We start from the raw sequence: 14,702 nt of genomic DNA on the forward strand, positions 1-14,702 counted from the left end.
ATTTTAAAATGTGTAATTTGTAATCCATATTTCTTGTAAAATTCATACAGACATTATTATTTGCAATGATTTTCTTTCAAAATTTACGTTAAACATATCCATTATAACACACCACCACTTCAGTGTCAAAATGTTCTTTATTTTATAAAGATATACATATATATGTATATCTTTACATATACATGTATATATACATATACATATATATACATACATATATACACACATACATATATATGTATACAACATATATATGTATATACACATATATGTATGTATATCTCTATTGTATATATGTATGTATAATAGAGATATAAAGTTCTGTGCTACATGTGCAGATCATGCAGGTTTGTTACATAGGTATACAGATGCTATGTGGTGGTTGGCTGCATCAATCACCCCATCATCTATGTTAGGCATTTCTCCTAATGCTATCCCTCCTCAATCTCTCCAGCCCCAGCTATTGCTCCATTAGCCCCCACACCCCAGGCCTCTTTGTGCCCATGCGTTCTCATTGTTTAACATACAGTTATGAGTGAGAATATGGGGTATTTGGTTTTCTGTTTAGGTGTCAGTTTGCTGAGAATAATGGATTCCAATTTCATCCATGTCCTTGCAAAGGACATAAACTCATTCTTTACGGCTGCATTATATTCTGTGGTGTATAGGTGCCACATTTTCTTTATCTGCTGTATCATTGATGAGCATTTGTGTTGATTCCAGTGTTTGCTATTGTAAACAGCACCATAATAATCATACATGTGCATGAGTCTTTATAATAGAATAATTTATACACCTTTGGGTATATATGCAGTAATCAATTGTTGGATCAAATGATATTTCTATTTCCCTTGAGGAATCACCATACTGCCTTCCATAATGACAGAATAAATTTACACTCCCACCAACAATGGAAAACCATTCTGCTTTTTTCATATTCTATCCAGCATCTGTTGTCTCCAGATTTTTAAATTGTCGTCTAACTGGTGTGAGGTGATACTTTAATGTGGTTTTGATTTGCATTTCTTGATTAACCAGTGATAATGAGCTTCTTTTTATGTTTGTTGGCTGTGTAAATGTCTTTTTTTTTTTTTTTAATTGTTTTTGGCAAGTTTCTGTTTATGTCTTTTGCCCAGGTTTCTTATGGGGTCATTTGTTTCTTTTCTTGTAAATTTGTTTATGTTCTCTGTAGATCCTGGGTAGTATTCCTTTGTTTAATGGGTAGCTTGCAAAATTTTTTTCCCATTCTATTGGTTGCCATTTCACTCTATTGATAGTTTCTTTTGCTGTGCATAAGCTTTTAAGTTTAATTAGATTCCATTTTCTATTTTGGCTTTTGTTGCCATTGCTTTATGTGTTTTAGTCATGAAGTCCTCATACATGCTTATGTCCTGAATGATATTGCCTGGGTTTTCTTCTAGAGTTTCTATGGTATTAGGCCTCATGTGTAAATTTTAAATCCATCTAAAGTTAATTTTTTTGTATAAGATGTAAAGGTATTTTAACTTTCGTATACTGCTAGCTAATTTTCTCAACACCGTTTTTAAATAGGGAATTCTTTCCCCATTTTTTTTTTTCAACAGACTTATCAAAGATAAGATGGTTTTAGTTGTGTGATGTTCTTTCTGAGGTCTCTGTTCTGTTCCATTGGTCTATATTTCGGTTTTGTTACCAGTATTACGCTGTTTTGATGACTGTATCCTTGTAATATAGTTTAAAGTCAAGTAGCATGATGCCTCCAGCTTGCTATTTTTTATTTATTTATTTTTTATGCTTAGGATTATCTTGGATATGCTGGCTTGTTTTTGGCTCCGTATGAAATTTAAGGTGTATTTTTCCAATTGTGTGAAAAAAGTTATTCATAAGAGCTATTTATGACAAACTCACAGCCAATATTATACTCAATGGGCCAGAGATGGAAGCATTTTCTTTGAAAACTGACACAAGACAAGGATACCCACTCTCACCACTCCTATTCAATATAGTATTAGAAATTCTGGCTAGGGCCATCAGGCAAATCAAAGAAATTAAGAGTATTTGAACATGAAGACATGACATCAAATTTTCTCTCTTTGCAGATGACATGAATGTATATTTAGAGAACCCCATTGTCGCAGCCCAAAGTCTGTTTAAGCTGATAAGCAACTTCAGCAAATTCTAAGGATATGAAAACCATTTTTTTTTTTTTTTTTGATACAGAGTCTCACTCTCTTACCAGATGACAGGGTGGAGGGCAGTAGCATGATCTCAGCTCACAGCAACCTCTGCCTTCCAGGTTCAAGCAATTCTCCTGCCTCAGCCTCCTGAGTAGCTGGTAGTGCAGACATGCATCACCACACCCAGCTAATTTTTTTAAAAAATATTTTAATAGAGACAAGTTTTCACTAGGTTGGTTAGGATGATATTGATCTCTTGACCTTGTGATCCACTGACCTCAGTATTCCAAAGTGCTGGGATTACAGGTGTGAGCCACCATGACCGGCCAGAATATGAAATCAATGTGCAAAAATTGCAAGCATTTCTATACACCAACAGTAGACAAACAGAATGCCAAATCATGAGTAAACTTTAATTAACAATTGCTACAAAGAAAGTAAAATACCTAGGAATACAACTAACAAGAAATGTGAAGTACCTCCTCAAGGAGAACCACAAACCACTGCTCAAAAAAAAAAAAAATAATAAATAAAAAAAATAAAATAAAATAAGAGAGGGCACAAGCAGATGGAAAAACATGCCATGCTCATGATTAGAGAGAGTCCATATTGTGAAAATGGTCATACTGCTCAAAGTAATTTACACATCCAATGCTAACCCCATCAAGTTATTTAGTATTTTTATCAGTGAGCATTATATTTTCTTGTTTTTATGTACATATTATTGTCCTTTCTCTGCCTGAAGACTTCTCTTTTAGTTACCGGATTGTAGATGATGGGCTCAGGTCACTCTCCAATAAGATGTGTTCTTCCAAGCCTTTGGTTTCTCAGTCACCCAAGAATGGGGGAGAGGCCCTCACCAGTGTGGAGAGCTAGTTTGAATAAATATATAACCACAAAGAGTTGTGCAGAAAGTAATTTATTTAGGCAGAGAGAGAAAAAAAGAGAAAGATATAGACACAGAGACAGAGAAAGCTCCCAAGCTGTGATGAGAGGTGATACCAAAATGGAGTCCACAGGGATGTGGGAAAAGTGTTTTAACTTGGAAGATAGTCCCACCTAATTCAAGTTTTCTGTCTGATGAAAGAAGTTCCTTTAAACTTTTGCTGTAGTGATTAAGCTTTCATTTCTGAAATCTGATTTGAACAAATTTGGCCCACAGTTGTTTCATAGCATTCTTTTTTTTTTTTTTTTTTTTTTTTAAATTGTATTTTAGGTTTTCTGGTACATGTGAAGAACATGCAAGATTGTTGCATAGGTACACATGTGGCAGTGTGATTTGCTGCCTTCATCCACTTCACCTATATCTGGCATTTCTCCCCATGCTATTTCTCCCAAACTCCCCAACCCCTGCAGTCCCTCTCCTATTTCACCACAACAGACCCCAATGTGTAGTGATCCCCTCCTGGTGTCCATGTGTTCTAATTGTTCTACACCTGCCTATGAGTGAGAACATGTGGTGTTTGATTTTCTGCTCTTGTGTCAGTTTGCTGAGAATGATGGTTTTCAGGTTCATCTATGTCTCTACAAAGGACACAAACTCATCATTTTTGATGGTTGCATAATATTCCATGGTGTATGTGTGCCACATTTTCTCTGTCCAGTCTATCATCAATGGGCGTTTGGGTTGGTTCCAGGTCTTTGCTGTTGTAAATTGTTCTGCAATAAACATTGATGTGCATGTGTCCTTATAGTAGAATAATTTATAATCCTTTGGATATAAATCCAGTAATGGGATTGCTGGGTCAAATGGAATCTGTATTTCTAGGTCCTTGAGGAATCGCCACACTGTCTTTGACAGTGGTTGGACTAATTTACACTCCCACCAACAGTGTAAAAATGTTCGTATTTCTCAATATCTCCAACAGATTTTCATGGGCTTTCTAGACAAATGAAGTTCACCTAGGCAGTCTATCTTCCTGAGCATGCAAAAGTCAAACCAATACCTCTAAGTTCTTGGATGGAGAGGCAGGTGAAGGTATGGTACTGTGAAGTTTTTGCCTTTGAAATCATGCCTTTTATGGACTCTAGGAGAAAAATTAACAATTTTCTTCATTTTTATTATTTATAAAATAAGTCTTATGTCAATAAATTCCCTCAGATTTTGGTTATTTGAAAAACTATATATCTTTTCTTTATTTTTGGAAAAGCTTTCTTGGGTGCATTATTCTCAATAGCTAGGTTTATTTTTACAGATTTTATTAGTATGCAAATGTTATCCCACTTACTCATTACTTGGAGTGTCTCTCCTGACAAATCTGCTAGCTGTTAAGAACTCTCTTGCAGGTAATTTTATTTTATGTGTTAATGCTTTCAGGGTTGATTATATACATATGATATATCATATATAAAAATATATAATATATATTATGTATATAATATACATATAAGTATAATATATAAATTATGTATCATATATAATGTATATTATACATAATACATATTTTATATGTATATTACATACATATAATAAACATATATTTTATACATATATATAATATATAATATATATTATATACATATGTTATATTATATTATATATTTAATATTATATATAGTATATGCTATAACATCTTATATTATATATAACATACATCTATAATATGTATATAAGTATAATATATGTGTATAATATGTACATAATATGCATATAATATGCATATATTATATATAATATAGAGCATGTATTATATATACATATACATGCTATATATTATACATATGCATATTATATTATGCATAATGTACGTGTATTATCTAGATATATGTATATTAAATGTATATATACCTATATAAATATATATTATACGTATATTATATATGTATTATATATGTATATTATCTATATAATATTATGTATATTATATACATATCATATACCTATAAAATATGTATGTATGATACCTATATTATATGTATATTATGTACATGCTATATACGTATAATATATATTATATATAATATATGTATATTATATGCATATAATATACATATTATATTCATATATTATATATAATATATTATATATGATACATAATATAATTCATATATTTTATATTACATATTATAATATATAATATAATCATATATTAAATTATAATAATTATTAATTAGATAGTTAATTATTAAATATGATATATAATAAATATATAATATATAATATTACCTTAACTATATAATTTATATATTTATATAATATATAATATAATTTATATGTATATTATATATAATATTTTTATGTAAATATAATACATTGCATACATTATATATATAGAGGGAGCAATTAAAAGCTTTATTAAAAATATTTTAACTTCTTCCTGCATAGATTAACCTCATTAAATTTATTGATTTTTGTAAGCCTACATAGTTACATTTTATGCTAGAATTTAATTCACTCTGCTGTTATTTAGAAAATGTTTTTCTAACTTTTTATGTTTTTTTTAAAATGGACATTCACTCTGTTTCCCAGGCTGGAGTGTAGTTTTAGGATCTTGGCTCAGAGAAACCTCTGCAACCTTGGTTCCAGTGATTCACCTGCCTCTGCTATGTAAGTAGCTGGAACTACAGGTATGTGCCACCAAGCCCGGCTAACATTATTATTATTATTATTTTTTTTTTTTTATTTTTTTTAATAAAGAAGAGGAAGAAAGAGAAAGAGGAAGAGGGAGAGAGGATGGGGGTATTGCTTTATTGCCCAGGCTAGAATACAGTCTAAATATGGGTATGCCTACAATTGTCCTCAATAATGGTGACATGAAAGAAAATGAGGGAAGAGAATAACAAACAAGGAGCCAACCAAGATTTCATTTAAACCTCTAAATTGATATGATGTAGTACTGATGAGAGTGTATATTTTGTATATTTAAAGTGGAGAGTTCTATAAATGTTAATTACATTTACTTGTTCCAGATCTGAGTTCAAGACCTGAATATCGTTGTTAATTTTCTGTCTCATTGATCTGTCTAATATTAATGTTGAAGTCTCCCACTATTATTATGTGGGAGTCTAAGTCTCTTTATAAGTCCTGTATGTCTAGGTATTCCTGTATTGGGTGCGTATATATTTAGGATCTTTAGCTCTTCTTGTTGTTGCATTGATCCTTTTATCATTATGTAATGTCCTTCTTTGCTTCTTTTGATCTTTGTTGCTTAATTGTAACTTCTATTTTTTATTTATTTATTTTAGCTCTCTGTTTGGTTGGTAAATCTTTCTCCATCCCTTGTTTAGAGTCTTTGTGTATCCTTGAATGTGAGATGGATCTGGATGCAGCATTCTGATGGGTTTTAGATTTTATTCAAATTGCCTGTCTTTGGATTGGGGGATTTAGTCAATTTAAATTTGGAATTAATAATAATATATGTGAGTTTAATACTGTCATTAGCTGGCTATTTTGTCCATTAGTTGATATAAATTCTTCATTATATTGATGCTCTTTTTGATAATTTTTTTTAGAAAGGCTGATACTGTTTGTTCCTTTCATATGTGTAGTGGTTCTTTCAGAAGCTCTTGTAAAGCAGGCCTGGTGGTGATGAAATCTCTGAGTGCTTGCTTATTCACAAAAAACTTCATTTTTCCTTCGCATGTGAAGCTTAGCTTGGCTGGATGTGATATTCTGGGTTGAAAGTTCTTTTCTTTAAGGATGTTGAATATTGGCCCCCACTCTCTTCTGGCTTGTAGGGTTTCCGCCGAGAGATCTGCTGTGAGTCTGATAGGCTTCCCTTTGTGGGTAACCTGACCTTTCTCTCTGGCTGCCCTTAGTATTTTCTCCTTCATTTCAACCCTGGTGAATCTGACGATTATGTGCCTTGGAGTTGCTCTTCTTAAGGAATATCTCTGTGGTGTTCTCTGTATTACCTGGAGTTGAATATTATCCTGCCTTACTAGGCTGGGAAAATTCTCCTGAATAATGTCCTGAAGCGTATTTTCCAGCTTGGATTCATTCTCTTCGTCACATTCAGGTACACCTATCAAGCGTAGATTAGGTCTTTTCACATAGTCCCATATTTCTTGGAGACTTTGCTCGTTCCTTTTTATCCTTTTTTCTCTCGTCTTGTCTTCTTGTTTTATTTCAATGAGTTGATCTTCGACCTCTGATATCCTTTCTTCTGCTTGATCAATTCGGCTGTTAAAACTTGTGCATACTTCACGTAGTTCTCGTATTGTGTTTTTCAGCTCCAGAATCTCACTTTTTTGACAGGCAGTGCTGTAGTCTCATTTCACTACAACCTTTACCTCCCATGTTCAAGTGATTCTCCTGCCTGCGTGCCCCAAGAAGCTGGACCTCAGGCACACACCACTATGCTGAGCTAATTTTTGTGTTTTTAGTAGAGACGTTGTTTCACCATGTTTACCAGGGATTGTCTAAATTAATTGACCTCATGATTTTCTCCTTAGCTTCCAAAAGTGCTGAGATTACAGGCATGAGTCATCATGCCCAGCCAGTCTTGTGACGAGTAACATTAGTGTCTTCATGCTACATTAAAAAAATTCCAAGAGGTCTCTTCTTTTTTTTTTTACTACTTTTTTTTTTTTTTTTTTCTGTTCATCGTTTTGGTGTTGATGCTGTTTTGTTACTTTAATTTGATTTTTAAATATATGTCAGCTTTCATGTTTTAGGTTTATTTATTTTTATTTGCCAGTGTGGAACTGGCAATTCTGATAGAGGTTCCAGTCTGGAGGTTAGTCCCTGAGATCTACCCAGTGTTTTGTATCATACCATAATGAAAGTCCAAGAAAAGTGTGGTCATTTTCCTCTCCTTCTGTCAACGAATTTCTCTCTCTGCACTGATTGGAGAAATGATAGGGCTAATATAAAACTGTGGTTACTATCTTTTTCAATGATGCCTTTTCTTATTCTTTTGCTAGCAGCAGTACTGTTATCAACTACATTCTTTCTTATAAACACAGGTATTCTAGTGCGGATATTTGTCCATGTTGATTATTTTGAGTGGAAACTTATTTCTAAAGTTTTTCATTTTTTATTCTTTCTTCTGGCCTTTCTACAACAGTTTACTTCCTGATAAAATTATAGATGAGTTAATCAATTTATAAAGCTCAACGCTATTCTTTTCTTATAAAGGATGTATGTTTTCTAGTTGTATTATATCTGTGCTACTCAATCTGTGTTTATGGATATGGTTTTCTGGAAGAATAGAGCCTGGCAGCTGTTATTTTTGAACGAAATAATTATATTCTCAGCTGTGTACATATTTGCATCGTGTCTCCTTTAAATGTGGATAGATATTTGCTTACTTCTATTTGCCTGTGTGTGTCTGATGTTTCTCTGTAGTGATATTTGCTGAATCTTTCATATTTTTCTTGCAGTCAAACTCATGCAAAAATATTTGAGACAATATATGGTGGCTGTAGTTGATATTACACTCATCATTACTGTAACATCATTGTAAACTTTTTGGCTTATAAATTTATTTTCTGTTTATTTCTCACGTATGTATGTATAATTGTTAAGTTGTATAAAACTTGAAGGGCATTTACTGTATATATATTTGTGAGGCGTGCATACGTTGTGCAAATTTTCTAAAGATTAATGCGTCTTCCCATTGTCAGCCCAAGTTTGTCATACATGTATAAAAATCAATTAGTAATATATTACCTTAATACCTACACAAATATATATATATATATGTGTGTGTGTGTGTATGTATGTATATTTGTAATGGAATCTTGCTCTGTTGTCCAGACTGGAGTCCAGTGGCTGATTACAGATCACTTCAACCTCTGCCTCCCAGGTTCAAGAGATTGTCCTTCTTCAGCATTTTGAGTTTCTGGGACTACAGGCAAGTGTCATATTGGCCAGCTAATTTATGTATTTTTAGTAGTGATGAGGTTTCACCATGATAGTTAATGCTGGTCTTGGACTCCTGACCTAATCTGTCCACCTCAGCCCCAAACTGCTGGGATTGCAATCATAAGCCACCACACCTGTTTCACATTCTTTATGTCCATCCTTGGATCCTGAGAGTATAAACTTAACATTTTCCTATTTTGTGTGATGTAAGCATTTGAGATTTATACAATGGTTCTCTTTCATTTTAAGAAAAGGTATGTGATCTACCTTGTTCTCATTTTTACATAGATATTAAGGAAACCTATGAGACTTCAAACATTCCTTTTCTGTATATTATTACATTGTGTTTGCAGCCAATGTGAGACCATATATTATTGAATTTGGATCTGAGCTAAATATATAAATTATTTTCTGTTTTTAATTTTAAAATGCAAACACTGAGCTTAACAACCTGTGGAAATTTTTCTTTTAGGGTATGAATTCTTACTGTGTTGTGTGAAAACTTCTGAATTCTCCCTCTGTTAGTGGATGAAATTAGCCAGCTACATTAAACTGCCTTTAAAGTTTAGTATATAAGGTAATACTTTTGAATCAGTTTACATATCTTGATGGGTTTCCTGGCTGTGTTAATATGGAATGACTTCTAAAACTAACATAAGAAGGAATTTCTGGGCTGTAAACCTTTTTATTTTTTATTGTTTGAATATATATATTCAAACATATAAATATATATGCACATGTATTTGAACATATATAAAGAAAAATAACACTATATATTGTGTTCACACATTAACATACACACACTCTCCCTCTCCTCCTCTTGACAATAGATACAATGCACTAACTATGTTAAAGCAGCTGCTTTTTTCAGTATAGGTATGCATTTAAAATTAAAATTACACTGTCTATTTTTACTTTACATTTACACGCAACATGTCTACACTCATCTTTTTGCCTTGTCCAGGTTTGTTAAAGTGGAATATTGCTTAATATTGGTATATGCAGTGTGAATCTTATCACAAAGCTAGTCAGCATGGTATCCAATAGTTAGATTTTTAAACGACTCCGTTTTTTTATTTCTACATATTCACAGTGCCTATTATTTCTATATTTATGTGCATGTGTTTTCAATGCTCACCTTCTGCTTATGAGTGAGAATATGTGGCATTTTGTGTTCTGTTACTACAATAAATATGGCCTTTGTTTGCATTCATATAGCTGTAAAGATCATTATTTTATTGTTTTTTTATTGCTTCATTTTACTTTTTGGTGTATAGATAAGTATATATTTTTTAAATTTCACCTACCATTGATAAAATGAATACTAATTTTCTTTCTTCAACTCAACTAGATTGATTCTATTTCATTACAATTTTGTGGAGTGCTGCAGTAAGCATATAAAATTATGCATCTTATGGGTTTAATGATTTATATTTTTCTGGACATGAAACCTGTGACAGAATTTTTGTTTGGAGTGTTAGTTGATTTAAACTATTTGATTAATCTCCAGTCTACTTTCTTAAGTGGCTAAATTAACCTTAATTCTCATCAATAGTGCAGAAACATAGTAATTTCTCAGTAGCTTCACCAGCAACCGTATTCTTTCTTTTTTTTTCTGGCTATTAAATAACAGCCATTCTGACTGCTTTGAGATGACATCTTACTATGGCTTTAATTTTCATTCATTAAATAATTAATGATAATGAAAATGTTATTATATATTTTTGGTTTCTTATATGTCTTCTTTAGAGAATATTCTGTTGATATAGTTGAGTACTTTAATGGTTATTAATATTTTTTAAATTATTCTTTAAGTTCTGCTATATATGTGCAGAATGCGCAGGTTGTTAAATAGTTATAGACTGCCATGATGATTGGATGTTCCCGTAAACCCATCATCTACATTAGATATTCCTCCTAATGTTATCCCTCTTCAAGCCCCTCAACTCCTAACACACCCCCATACAATTGGGCTTGTGTTAGGAGTTGGGAGGCTTGGATAGGGATAACATTAGGAGAAATATCTAATGTCTTCTCTATGACCATGTGTTCTTATTGTTCAACTCCCACTTATAAGTGAGAATATGCAATTTTTGTTTTTCTCTTCCTGTTTCAGGTTATGGAAAGTAATAATTTCCAGCTTTATCATGTCTCTGCAAATTAAATTGACTCATTCTTTTTATAGCTGAATTGTATGGTGTATATGTGTCACATTCTCTTTATCCAGTGTATCATTGATAGGCATGTGGGTTGTCTTTTCTACTGTGAACAGTGTTAAAATAGACATATGTGTCCATATGTCTCTAAAGTAGAAAAAATTTATAATCCTTTGGGTATATGGTCAGTAATGGCATTTCTGGTCCTAGATCCTTGAGATACGGCCACACACTTTTATACATATGACAAAAACAAGCAATGGGAAAAAGATGTCTTATTTAATAAATAGTGTTGGGGAAAATGGGTAGACATAGGTAGAAAACTAAGACTGGAATCCTTTTGTACACTTTATGGAATAAGTATCTCAAGATGAATTAAAGACTTGAATGAAAGACTTAAAACCATAAAAACTCTCTAAGAAAAGCTAGGTAATACCATTCAGGACATAGGCAGAGAAAGAGACTCATGGCAAAAACATTAAAAACAATGGCAACGAAAGCCAAAATTGACAAATGGGATCTAATTAAATTAAAGGCCTTCTCCACAGTGAAAGAAACTGCCACTAGAATAAACAAGCAACCTACAAATGGAAGAAATTTTTGCCATCTATTCATTAGACAAAGGGCTAATTTCCCAAATATACCAGGAATGTAAAAATTACAAAAGAAATCAAAAAGGGGAAAAAGTATACATACAGTTACTTCTCAAAAAAAGACATTTATGCAACCAACAAATATATAATAAAAGTCATCATCACTTTCCATTAAATAAATGTAAATAAAAACCATATTGAACACCATTTCATGCTCCTTAGATTGGCGATCATTAAAAAGCCAGGAAACAACAAAGCTGGAAAAGATGTGTAGAAGTAACAGGAATGCTTTTAAATTGTTAGTGAAAGTGTAAATTAGACATTTTTTTGAGATGGAGTCTCACTGCAGTGCCCAGGCTAAAGTAAACTGGTGCATCCCAGTTCACTGAAACCTTCATCTTCCACATTCAAGTGATTCTGTTATATCAGGTTCCCGAGTAGTTGGGAATATAGGCATGCACCACCACACTCAATAAAGTTACGTATTTTTAGTAGAGATGGGTTTTCACCATGTTGGTCTGGTTGGTCTTAATCTCCTGACCTCATGATCCACTCACCTTGATCTACCAAAGTGCTGGAATTACAAGCATTAGCCACTGCACCCAGCTCAAATCTTGCTCTTCATTTTAGCCCAAATATAGCTATAAATTTTTCAGTTCTCTAAACATTAACCTCCATTACATTGGTCATGAACCTGGCCCCTGAAGTATATACATCTTGCTGCATCAGAAACATGTAAACCTTCGTCTCTTACCCATCTCTAACCATCTGTGTTTGGGCTTTGTATGAGAAGAGGAGCTTATCATAAAATAAGTATTCAGAACAAGAGATATGGTGTGAGACATGGACTTGAGGGCCAGGTTTACAGTCCATTATGACCTAATAAAGGGGAAGAGTTGGCCCTTCCAAGCTGTTTTAAAGAATAGTGGTAATATAACAGACCATACATGGCTAATTGTTCAATAAACAAGACGTCCTGCTATTAGATATTTCCTGGGGCTACATGTTTTATTTAATATTAATGGTAATATTTATGGAATCATGTAGAAGTATTGATAGTTACAAAGAAATGTCATGTTGCCTTTTTATTTTTTTAGGGTTCTTTAAGATTTTGTGATTAACAATGGCAAAAAATTATTATTTTAAAAGTAATTATCATTGGAGATGGTGAAGTTGGAAGTAGTTAACTTATAGATAAATATTTAACTAAGTTTGATATCCAACAATTCTATACAATAGCTGTAGAATTTTAAAATCAGTTTTGGAAGTAGATGATCATTTTGCCACCATGCAGATTTGAGATATGACAGATCAGAGGTGACTCTGAAACCTTAGGATGCCATTTTACAGACATTCTAATTGTTGCCTTCTCACTTTTAGTAACACTGATTTGCAAAGTTTTCAGAAATTAGTTATCTGGAAGAAACCAGGATGATTATTCTTACTTCAAAACAAATGCAAAGCTGCCACAAGTGTGGCAGCAGTACTTAAGAAAGCAGCTCAAAGGCTTCTTGTGACTGAGGATATGTCAGATCACTTTATGCACTCAGGCAGAGTCAGTCTTCACCAGTTTATTAATCATGTTCTAATCAACTCTCAATTATACACAGAATCAACAGAAGAATGCAGAAGAGAATTCGTGTTTGCAGCAGTGTATTATCTACTATAAAATTTAAAAAGTATATACTTTCTTTTATTAGTTGCTGGGAGAAGAGACACATACTCTCATGGGGAAATATAGTCTCTCAGTAATGACACCTTACATGTGTAAATTGTAAAGGTTGTAAAAAAGCATTTATGATTTACATATGTAAGTTTCAGAACTAATAAATGAGATGAACAAGATGTTAGTTATAATTGAAATAAGAAACTTGACTACTCTAGATATTATACTTGAATTTTTTCTGGAAAAATAAAGACCTACTTTTCATGTGTACATGTTTTTATGCAATTAGAATTGTATTCTTAGTTCAAGGAAACAATTTTCTACAGCAATAATGTTAGTTATTAAATGATAAAATCTAATATTTTTGCAATGCATTATCTTATTTCTTCATTCTCTATTGAATAGCATAAGCATTTTAATTTTTATTCTACATATTATTAGACTTATTCTCACTATTTTTACTCATCATTTGCATAACATTAATGCACCTCTAACATTAAAAATTTTGTTTCATAGCCCCAGAAAGAGGACAGGCCCCCAGTAATGCAAGAGTTGCTTCAAACAGTTGTTACACCTACAGCTAGATTTGAGGTATGTATGGGAAACATTTTCTTAGATTAAGTTCAGGTTTAAATATACTAACTACTGCATATGGAGAACAAATGAATGTACAGTTGATAGTTGATATAAGAATTAGAATATGCTATGTGGATAATATAAAATAGGAAATCCCCTAATTGACTAATTAATATTTGTTATTTTCTTTAACCTTGGGGGTATTCTCCTAGTTTCACTTAAATTATTTCTTCTTAACACAAAACAAAAATTGTCTTTATCTCTCTCAGAGAAAATACTAAGAATAATTCTACTTTGTCAGAGGGCAAAAAAAAAAAAAAAGAAGAAATTTTTATTCAGTTATGTATTTAGTTAGTGTCTTCTGTATTACTAAATTCTATTTAGTGAATTTCTCTCAAGGTTTTTCTTTTTTCTTTTTTTTTTTCTTAATATATTTGCTGCAGAGATCAGGCTTGATAAAAATAATTGCGGTCTTTTGTGGATGAAATTCATGTGCTGTGACGTTGACGACTATCTAATTCTACAGAGGTTAAACAAAGCCTATATGGAATGTGGATGAGACCCACAATTGCAGAGTGATAAGAATGTCAGAGGACATGCTTTGTGAGGCAGCTTGCTGTCATATAGAAAAAGGGTTTTTAAACATTAGATGGAAACATTTCTCTTCTTGTTGCCACTCAATGGGAACCAAAAAAAAAAAAACAAAAAAACAAAAAAAAACCGAAAACATTCTAGTAAGCTAAGTTT

This window comes from Saimiri boliviensis, chromosome Y, assembly GCF_048565385.1.
Source record: "Saimiri boliviensis isolate mSaiBol1 chromosome Y, mSaiBol1.pri, whole genome shotgun sequence".
In the NCBI taxonomy this organism is placed as follows: domain Eukaryota; kingdom Metazoa; phylum Chordata; class Mammalia; order Primates; family Cebidae; genus Saimiri; species Saimiri boliviensis.